The sequence below is a fragment of the Photinus pyralis genome, unplaced genomic scaffold, assembly GCF_008802855.1.
Source record: "Photinus pyralis isolate 1611_PpyrPB1 unplaced genomic scaffold, Ppyr1.3 Ppyr1.4_LG2, whole genome shotgun sequence".
NCBI lineage: Eukaryota > Metazoa > Arthropoda > Insecta > Coleoptera > Lampyridae > Photinus > Photinus pyralis.
The window spans coordinates 19,803,513-19,814,435 of record NW_022170403.1 but is presented as its reverse complement, the minus strand read 5'-3'; positions in this window follow the sequence as shown (position 1 = coordinate 19,814,435).

The window sequence follows — 10,923 nt, the reverse complement described above, 5'->3', positions numbered from 1 at the left end:
AGTAAAATACTATTTAAATTAAAAAATACGTTGGGGTATATTTTAATAATTAATCAGCTGTACCGGGTGACCCAATAAGATCGTTCCTCGGCCATATCTCGGGAACCGTTCGTCGTATGACTTAGGGGTAAAATAATTTTGGGTAAATCGGTTATGGAGAATCGCTGGAAAATATTTTCAGTTCTCAAAATGTCGAGAAAATTTTGTGGAATATATTTGATCTCGCGGTATCCACGCTGTTACATTTTTTCACAGAATACATACTTAAGTGACGTGAATTCTTGCAATTTTTCAATTTTCGCAATGTCAATAGGCTCGCGCGCGCCCGGATTCCATCGACGGTGCCGAGGACTTCCGGCATCCTGAGAGTCGGCACCGTTGGTTTTTTATATTCGTATAATCGCAAGCTACATATTTCATATAGGTCATTTTGGTCCGGGAGAAAAAGGTAGTTTAGTACGATTTACCACCCCATTTGTAGTCGCGGTGCCAAGGGTTGCGGCAAGTTGCGCCCCGGCACCGTGACTTTTTCCGATAAAACTCATCCATATGCGCACCCTTTAGTACTCTTCCTGAACGTCCGGGACAATAAAGTACATTTTCCAAAAATAAAGGGCGAATTTAATTTTTTTTAAATTGCTTTCGGCAGGATTTTCGCCGGCACCGTTGTCGATTCTAATACAACTTTTTATGGATAATCCAATGAAAATTATTAGAATCGTCCGGGCGTTCAAGGTATACTTTCCTACTGGGCTCTTGGACTATATGGAAAGAATGAGTCACATTTGTTTTCATTCCTTGGTATCGTTCTAGAAAATTCACTACATTATTATCTCGCTCAAATTAGCAAATCTTCACTCCCTCCTTCCCGCCGATCAACTGAATAAATTATGTTTCTAGATTCATAATAAAATGTTTACTTATTTTCCGGTCAACCTCTTATAAATGACAGAAAACAACGTATCGATAGATATCTAAAATTTTGGATCATTTTCGCTCTAAACCGAAAATGCTATTTCGAGAATCCAATTCGTTTTTACTCGATCAGACCCATCACTTGTGCCATCCAATTTAGGTTTGTCTCAAATTTATATTCCATATGTGCAGGTGGTCCATTTTCGTGCCTCACTTTGAATATCTCGGTTAAATTAGTTAAGTTGGAAAACACTTTTGAGCTTTAATCCTTTAAATTTTATTATTTATTGAAAGTATGGCGTGTTAAGGCTTTGTTTTATGTGTATAATTATAACTTGTCTTGTTTATACTGTACAGCTGGTTATGACTTTATATTGGTTTATCAAGTACCTATTTATTTATTTGTATGCATTCATGTGGTATTGTCCTGCATGTGCATGTTCCGTGGAGAGAGTACCTACCGCAAGCAGTTCTAATTATTTGCTCCTTTATCTAGTGTGAACTGCAGCTCCCGTGTCTTGGCAATACGAGAAGGGGGGGGGGGCTTTCTTCGGTTTTGGATGTAGATTTTGTTTAATGGTGGCCGTGGTGGAGTAAATAAGGTTTTGCTATGCATATGTAATTTGCCGCTTAATGAGTTGTTTTGTTTTGCCTAAATTTATCGTAGATACCTAGGTTTTGTTACTAAATTGTTTTATCGGGTTCTCCATTTACATTTATGACGTCCCTTGTGTTTGTTTTTATTAGTTTCTGTTATGTATTGGGTTAAGTTTAGTAAGTTAAGTTGGTACTATAGAGTTTAGAGAAAAGTGTCACAAAAAGGTCGTTCAATGTCTCTTGTTATGTTGTGTTCAATAAAGACTAATTAACGAATTGTGTATAGTCAATGGTCCGGTCACACCTCGTGTAAAGACACAACATAAATTGGCGACGAGATAAAAAGGAACAAAGCGAAAATCCGTGAAAAATCGAAGTCGTAACCTCCAAACCCGGAAGTGAGTCTTGTCAGCCATTTTCCATCAGTCCAGTCGGAAGTTAGTTGCAGTCGAATGTCATTGTAAAAACCATAGAAAACAACAATCAACAAAATGTCACTTATTGGTACGATCGAACCCATCGACTTAGAAAAAACGGAAATCGAAAGCTACCTGGAGAGAATGGATCACCTGTTTAAGTGCAATCAAGTCGAAGGTAATCATGAAGTCGATTTATTTGTCACCCTGGTTGGAAGTGAAGCATACAGAGTGATGAAAAACGCTGTCAAACCGAACAAAGTTGCTAGTCAGTCGTACGAGGAATTAAAGGCAATATTAAAGCAGCGAATGGCTCCAGTGAAGTCAGTCACGTTCGAAAGTCACCTGTTTTATAAAATTAGTCAAGGTAGTATGTCGATCGCTGAATATATAAGTAAACTCAAAGAACAAGCGGATTTGTGTGAGTTTGGAAATTTTTTAGATCGTGCACTGAGAGATAAGTTTATAAGTGGTATGTCAAATAAGAAGATACAAAACCGTCTACTGTCTGAGAAGGATTTGTCGTTTTCCAAGCTGTGCGAGTTGGCTTTAGCACAAGAATTAATACAGTCAGAGAGCCTTGAGTTACAGCAAGATGGTAAAGTAAATAAGTTGTATAGAGGAAACTCGTCCAAACAAGTGAGTCAAAGAAGGAAGGATGTCAGTCAAAGTCAAGTACGTGGTCAAATGTCAGTGTCGTGTAGTCCGAAGTCCAGTCGGAGCTTAGCATCGTCCAGTCAAAAGTCGAATAAAAACTCTACGTCTACGTCTGTTAGTCAAAGGTCAAGTCGAGGCCAGTCCTGTCTTAGATGTGGAAGGTTCCATAATCCAGACACGTGCCCAGCCAAAGAGTGGGAGTGCTTTTTATGTCATCGTCAAGGCCATACGTCCAGAGTCTGTAGGAATAAACAGAAGAAAGTCCATTTACTAGTCGATCAAGAGGATGTCACGGAGGAAGCAAAAGAAGAGTCGACCGATGAAGAATTCGTGGGATTCTGCAAGAACATTCAGGTGTCAAGTAAGTCTAATCCAGCTATTTTGAAAGTTAATGTTGAAAAACGCATAATAGACATGGAAGTTGATACAGGCGCAAGCGTAAGTTTAATTTCTGTTGATACTCGTAACAAATATTTTAAAGATATACCAATTTGTAAAAGTAGGTTAAAAATTAAAACCGTACAAGGAGATCAGTTACAAATTGTAGGTGAAATGATGGTAAAGGTTAAATGTATTGAGTCCGATGTCAAGTATGAATTGCCGTTAGTCGTTGTCTTGTCTAAAATCGAGTTTATACCACTACTGGGTAGGAATTGGCTAAATATGTTATTACCTAGGTGGCGTGAAAGTTTGCATTGTAATGTCATTGAGGTAGATATTTCAAAAATTGTGTCTGAATTTAAAGACAAGTACAGAAATGTCTTTAGTAACGATAAAGCAAAATGCATCAAAAATTTTAAATGTAATATTGTGTTAAAAGAAAATGTTACCCCTGTATTCCACAAACCGTATACCGTCCCTTACTCTATTAAAGAAGAAGTGGAAAAGGAACTTGAAGAAATGGTAGTAAATGGAATATTGGAAAAGGTTGAATACAGCGAGTGGGCGAGTCCAATAGTCGTAGTGCCCAAAAAGTCATCGAAGTCCTTAAGAATCTGTGTTGATTTTAAGGTAACTCTTAATCCATTAATCAAGGTTAATCATTACCCATTACCGAGGGTAGAAGATATTTTTAACCAAGTTGCTAAGGGGAAATTCTTCACTGTTCTTGATTTGAGTAATGCTTATCAACAGTTAGAGATGAGCCCTGAATCCAAACATTTGTTAACGATTAACACACACAAAGGTCTTTATCAGTATAATAGATTACCTTACGGCGTAGCTTGTGCACCAGCACAATTTCAAGCAATTATGGATCAGATACTTCAGGGAATTAAAAATGTTGGCTGTTATTTAGATGATGTCATTATCGTGGGTCAGTCGCTTGAAGACTGCTTCAGGAATGTTGAAATTGTTCTGTCTAGATTAGATAAGTTTAATGTCAAGGTGAATTTCCAAAAATGTAAGTTTTTCGTCCAAACGGTGGAATTTTTGGGTCACGAGTTGTCGGAAATAGGAATCAAACCTATGAAGAGTAAAATGGAGGCTATCGAAAGAGCACCCGAACCCAAAAACCTGCAACAGTTACGCTCGTATTTAGGTCTGCTGAACTATTATAACAAATATTTACCTATGTTGTCTTCAGAATTACATCCGTTGTATAGGTTAGAGCAAAAAGATGTCCCATTCGAATGGTCCAGTAAATGTCGACAAGCCTTTGAGAAGAGCAAGCAGTTATTGCTAAACAGTAAAGCTTTAATTGCATACTCACCTGATTTACCTTTAGTTATGGCTGCCGATGCGTCCCAATACGGAGTTGGCGGTGTGCTTAGTCACATAGTGAACGGCGAGGAAAGACCAATTATGTTTGTATCTGGCACAATGACGGAAACTCAGCGTAGATACTCACAGCTTGAGCGAGAAGCACTGGCAATCATATTTTCAATTAAGAAGTTTCATAAATTTATCTACAATAGGCCTTTTACGCTGATCACCGATCACTTACCGTTGAAAACAATCCTGGGAGCGAAAAATAAAATACCTACTCTGTCTGCTGCGAGATTACAACGATGGGCGTTGATCCTACAAGCTTACCAGTATGAAATCAAATACCGGAAAGGACAAGATATGGCAAACGCTGATGCCATGTCACGACTTCCACTTGAAGAATCGACGGAAGAAAAAGCGTATTCTTTTTCTGATTATTATGTGCTACCGTTGACAGCACTTGAGATAGTAGAATGCACCAAGCAAGACCAAACACTTTCTAAAGTGATAGAATATACACAAAAAGGTTGGCCCAACAAGATTAACGAAAGTAATCTGAAACCATATTACATCCGAAGAAGTGAATTAACAGTTGAAAATAATTGTTTACTCTGGGGGAATAGAGTTGTCATTCCATTCCAACTGCGGGATTCAGTCTTGAAATTGCTACACGATAAGCATATAGGGATAGTTCGAGCAAAAATGTTAGCACGTGGTGAAGTTTGGTGGCCTAATCTAAATCAAGATCTGGAGAATTGTATTAACTCTTGCGAAAATTGTCAATCCTTACAACCCAAAGCAGTTCCAGTACCGTATACACCATGGTCAAAAACCGAGCGAGTTTGGGAGAGAATACACATTGACTTCTTGGAAAAATTTAACAAGAAATTCTTGATAGTAGTAGATAGCTACAGTCGATGGATCGAGATACAGATAATGCATGGAACAAATTCGTCTAAAACTATTCAAGCGCTAAAACACATATTTGCTACGTTCGGAATTCCAGAAGAGATAGTATCAGACAACGGACCTCCATTTAATGGGGAGGAATACAAGAAGTTTGCACTTTCAATAGGCACAAAAGTATCCTTGACTCCACCAGTTCATCCTTGCTCAAATGGCAAAGCGGAAAAGTATGTGGATACCATCAAGAGAGGCTTATTGAAGCAATTAAAGGATAATGAAAAACAGAAAATTACCATGACTTTACAGGAACAGATCGATGAATACTTGTTTTCTTTTCGCAATACACCCAACTCAGTCACAGGAGTTTGTCCGGCGAATTTAGTATTAAAACGCCAACCCAGAACAAAACTCTCCTTACTAAAACCAACATTTTTAAGAGGGAAGAGAAGAGAAGATAAAATCGATGGAAAAGTGAAAATATACCAGGATAGTAAAAGAGGAATAATGAGAAGATTCTATGAAGGCCAAAAAGTACTTACCTTCGATACTCGTGTCAACAGGTGGATTCCTGGAAAAATTGCAAAGGTCGTCAGTCCAGTTACATATTTAGTAATGGTGAATAATCAGGTACGATATCTTCATGCCGATTACCTAAAGATGTCCATATTAGAAGAAGAGACAAATCCAATTGTAAGACCGTACATACAAGGGAGTAACCCCAGTCCTTCGGTCAGCGTTGAGAAGGCTCCGGATGAGAATGTTCAGGAAGAAGTGATTGAAGACTCAAGTGTTTCTTTACCTGATAGTCCAAATCCTGACCAAGCACCTAAAAGTCCTGCTCCAGTTTCTATAACGCCTCAGGTACTCAGACGTTCACAAAGAACCATAAAGGCGCCCTCTAGGCTTGATTTGTAAAGGGGGAAGAGTGTTATGTATTGGGTTAAGTTTAGTAAGTTAAGTTGGTACTATAGAGTTTAGAGAAAAGTGTCACAAAAAGGTCGTTCAATGTCTCTTGTTATGTTGTGTTTAATAAAGACTAATTAACGAATTGTGTATAGTCAATGGTCCGGTCACATCTCGTGTAAAGACACAACAGTTTCTTTAACTGCATTTTTGATTCGATTACTTGATTTTTATTGCACAATTGTTTCATTTTGTATTTCTCTTTTGCATTTTGTTGCCGTCCTCGATTTGTCACATGTATCTCGTTTTAATTAACTTCATTTAACCCGATGACCTGATTGTTATTGTCGATTTGAGATGTTTGATTAGTATACCTATTTTTCTCTTTTGTATTTTGTTGTTGTAGTGGATTTATTTCTTGTATTTGTGTGGATTATTCAAGTTTTTTTTTGTCCAAAGAAGTTTTTTTGGTGGCGTTTTTCCCCCACTTTCAAGCTAAATTCATATATTTGCAATATATACAAAATGGTAGCCGAAGTGCACGTGGCGAGCGCTATGTTCGTCGGATTAAACACGGATGAGGGTCTGCTAACTGGGGGATCGTGCCCGCCGTCGAAGCAGAGTTCGGAGCTCTGCTTTTAACGTCTTGCTGCCAGGGATAGCGCGGCGCGTAGCCACCGGGACGTTTTTGACTTGAATATACAGCACTGGCGTTTGGTCTTAAATACGATCCTGACAGATACATATTATTTCTTACTCTGAGCATTGAATAAAAAGTTAAGTACCTATTCAATGTTCTGAGGTTAAAAGGTTAAGGCGCGTTAGAGTCGTGAGATACGACAGATTGTCTAAGGTTACAGTAAAATTTGTTTATGCTGGAATCGTTGTTATGTAGTTTTTGCGCTATAATTAAAGTGTGGGGGTTCTATTGAATAGATAGAAAAGCGGTCGACAAGCACTAAATTTATAGCTTACAAACAGGCCGATTTCGAGTGGAGAAATGATTTCTGGAAAAGAATTCGGGTCATAAAGGGTGTCGATTTACGATTATATAAGGAGCGGGGAAATTCTTGCTCTCGGAAAGATCCAAATCACAAAAATTTGCTAAATATTCGAGAATTTTAAATCAGGAACGTTAGGAATTTAATTTTTAATTTAAATTAATATTAGCATATTAGTCGCTTTGCACTGTGATTGATGGCCTTCCGAATAAATTGTATTGTATACAGGGCGCAGTTGACACAAAATAAACTTGCTTGCTTTGCGAAAAGATACAGGAAATTGCTTCCCGCAGTGTTAGCATAAATTTATAATAAAAATTGAGTGCTGTTGACATATGCCGCGAACCGCGCGATCAGTGTTTCGGAACGAATCGGTAATCGGCAAGTAAGATTTTATCTTAAATTTCTATGATTAAAGGTATCGACTACGTAATTGATTTCTACACTTTTGTTTTTCTTATAGATATACAATAATAATGGAAGAATTTGATTTCGCTTCCCTGAACTCGTCGACCTATTGTAAGCCATTCAAAAATGTAAAGGATATGGAAATTGGTGAAAAATACCGAATTGTTGATATCGGCGTGATTGGTACCAAGTTTGGAGATCGAATTGTGGTCGAAACCGAAACCTTCAAGTGCATACTGCCCCAACGTTACCATACATACTTCGAAGCAGAAAATCGACTAGAGTGCTTCAAAACGGCCCTAGCAAATAAAGTTATATTTATAACTATGTATATATTTATAACTATGTATGGGAGCTGCAGGTGTAACGACAAATGTATAAATTGTAGTTACATAAAAATTACCTACTCATAAGGCATGTAATAAAATTTAAATATGAATAAATGCGTTACAGTTTCCTACCATTCATCCTTACGACTCACCCCGAGAGCGAGCAACCATCGCCTCATTATAGGCCTGGAGGCCACGAAATGTATTTACAGGTTAGAATTGAGCATGACATAGGTAATAGGGCCCCCCTTGCATGTCTCGGAGAATTTTAAGTTGGGGCCCCATACATGTCACTGCACCTGTTTTTTCATTGACTTCAACCTCTAACTATAGAATCTCTCAAAGTCTGCGTGGCTCATTTGGTTACGCGCTAGCTTTCTATTTCAGGTATCGTGGGTAATTTTTGTCTATAGCAATCACGTGACCGATGACGCGGGTCCAAAATAACATCCAAGATGGCGAATGGAGCGAGAGAGGCAGACAGACAGACGGCAAAAAATGGCGCCCAACAAAATGGCGGGATTAGAGACTAATAAAATGGCGGCCGATCCAAGATGGAGGATTTAGTGACTAATAAAATGGCGCCCAACAAAATGGTGGGATTAGAGACTAATAAAATGGCGACCGATCCAAGATGGCGGAATTAGAAACTAATAAAATGGCGACCGATTCAAGATGGCGGATTTGGTGACTAATAAAATGGCGACCGATCCAAGATGGCGGAATTAGAAACTAATAAAATGGCAACCAATCCAAGATGGCGGATTTGGTGACTAATAAAATGGCGCTCGATCCAAAATGGCCGACCACACCACTCATTGGCTGTGACGCCACAGGGGGCCCCTAAAGGCTCTGCCTACCGTATCTCATTGGCCAAGGGAAGGGGCATAGGGGGGCGTGCTCGTCTTTTATTGGCTGTGACGTCACGAGCTCGTCTCTGATTGGTGTGACGTCACTTCCTGGTCCAGAACGAACATAGGTCTTCTCCTACAGGGTGTTTTTTTGGGAGCTTTAGTTAAACGTTTCTGGGAAAGTAAAATAGGTAGGTTTTTGAAAATATGTGCTTAGGAGTTACTCTGAAGGCTGAATCGATGTAACATATTTTCAAAATGGCCACACCGCAAGTAGATAATAACTTCGTTATTTTAAATGGCAACCTCAATTTTTTATTGCATTTTTGGATTCTACGTGAAATTTCAGTTCTTTTGATACCCATATGTCGATATCTGCCATTTATGGTTTTTAAGTTATTTTGACTTTAAGAAAAAAATGGCGGATGCAGATGGTACCTTGATAATTGATTACTTGAAAACGGTTATAGTCATGACAACCCATTTTTATCAGTGTATAGAGAATGAATAGGGCTTTCTTTTAGTGTAGGTACTTAAATAGTATATTATATACCGCGGGACTGAAGTAGTACTTTTAATCCCGAAGGAAGGTAATTTACCTGAGGGATTAAGACCACTACTTCAGTCGCAAGGTATATACGATATTTTTCGTACTTCCGAAACTGAAACACTTAATATGTATGGAGTTAGAGAACGCGTTCTTTCAAAAAATCGCTGCTTAACAAGTTACCATAGGAATGTTGCGTCGGTACGACAATCCCTATGCTATGGTAACAAAAATAATTTGGAAACTGTCATAATTTTGGTGGTAGGTGACAAAGGTGTATTTGATATTGATAAAAAGCAGCCAAACTAGGTAAAGAATTGATACCACCGAAATCCAAAAAACTATATGAGCAGCAGTACGATGCGTTTAAAAAGTCGTGCCGCATACAAAATGTGGAACAACCTACTGAAATTGCCTTGTTATAGTAATTTCATCCTTCCGGGATTTTCGTCCAAATTTAATCCCGGCGGGATAAAAAGTGACACTTCAGTACTTCAGTACGAAAAAAAAGTTAAGTTGCGTACAACCGCATCTATGGAGATCCAAATTTAAGAAACTTCATAGTCTAAAAACTCAGTTTTTTTAAATGGAATGACCATGTTCTTACTATTGCATGCGATAGAGAATCGAAATTGGCATATTTTGACAATACAAGTTCCTATAGCTATTTTTAACAGTTTCTGGCTTATTCCCATTTTATTGAATTGATGCCTTTCCCTTTCGCATTCTTTTTAGTAGCTGGCCATGATTTTATAACAATCGAATTTTAAACAAATCAAGGGTAGGATTCTTTAATATTGTTGATTCTAGTCTAAATAATTCATTAATAAATAAGTCATTTATTAATCTAGACAGAGTCGTTCAGCTGAATTTCTTAAACAACGTGTAAGTCTGGAAATTCAGAGAGGTATTGCGATATTTGTTCTAGCAACAATTCATTCTGTCCATTTCACCATAAATAACAATTAAATTCCAAAATAGGTGAAACCACTGCGAGCCATTTTTCGATTTTTGAAAAACTTATGTTAACCTATAACAGTAGGTGACGAATTAGTGTCACTAGATTTCTTTAAAATTCAATTGTTATAAAATCATGGCCTGCTACTAAAAAGAAAATCCGAAAAAACTAGTGTCAATTCAATAAAATGGGAGTAAGATAGTTATATAAACATGTATTGTAAAAATATTCCCATTTCGATTCTTTATCTCATGCAATAGTAAGCAAATGGTCATTCCATTTAAAAAAACCGAGTTTTTAGTCTTTGAAGTTTCATAAATTTGGATCTTCATAGAGGCGGTCGTCCGTAATTTAATTTTTTTTAAGTGCACTAAAAGAAAGCCCTATTCATTCTCTATGCACTGATAAAAATAGGTTGCCAATTATCAAGGTACCATCTGCATCCGCCATTTTTTTCTTAAAGTCAAAATAACTTAAAAACCATAAATGGCAGATATGACATATGAGTATCAAAAGAACTGAAATTTCACGTAGAATCCAAAAATGCAATAAAAAATGGGGGTTGCTATTTAAAATAACGAAGTTACTATCTACTTCCGGTGTTTCCAGAAGTGCGGCCATTTTGAAAATATTTTACATCGATTCGGACTTCAGAGTAACTCTTAAGTACAAATTTTCAAAAACCTACCTATTTTACTTTCCCAGAAACGTTTAACTAAAGCTCCCAA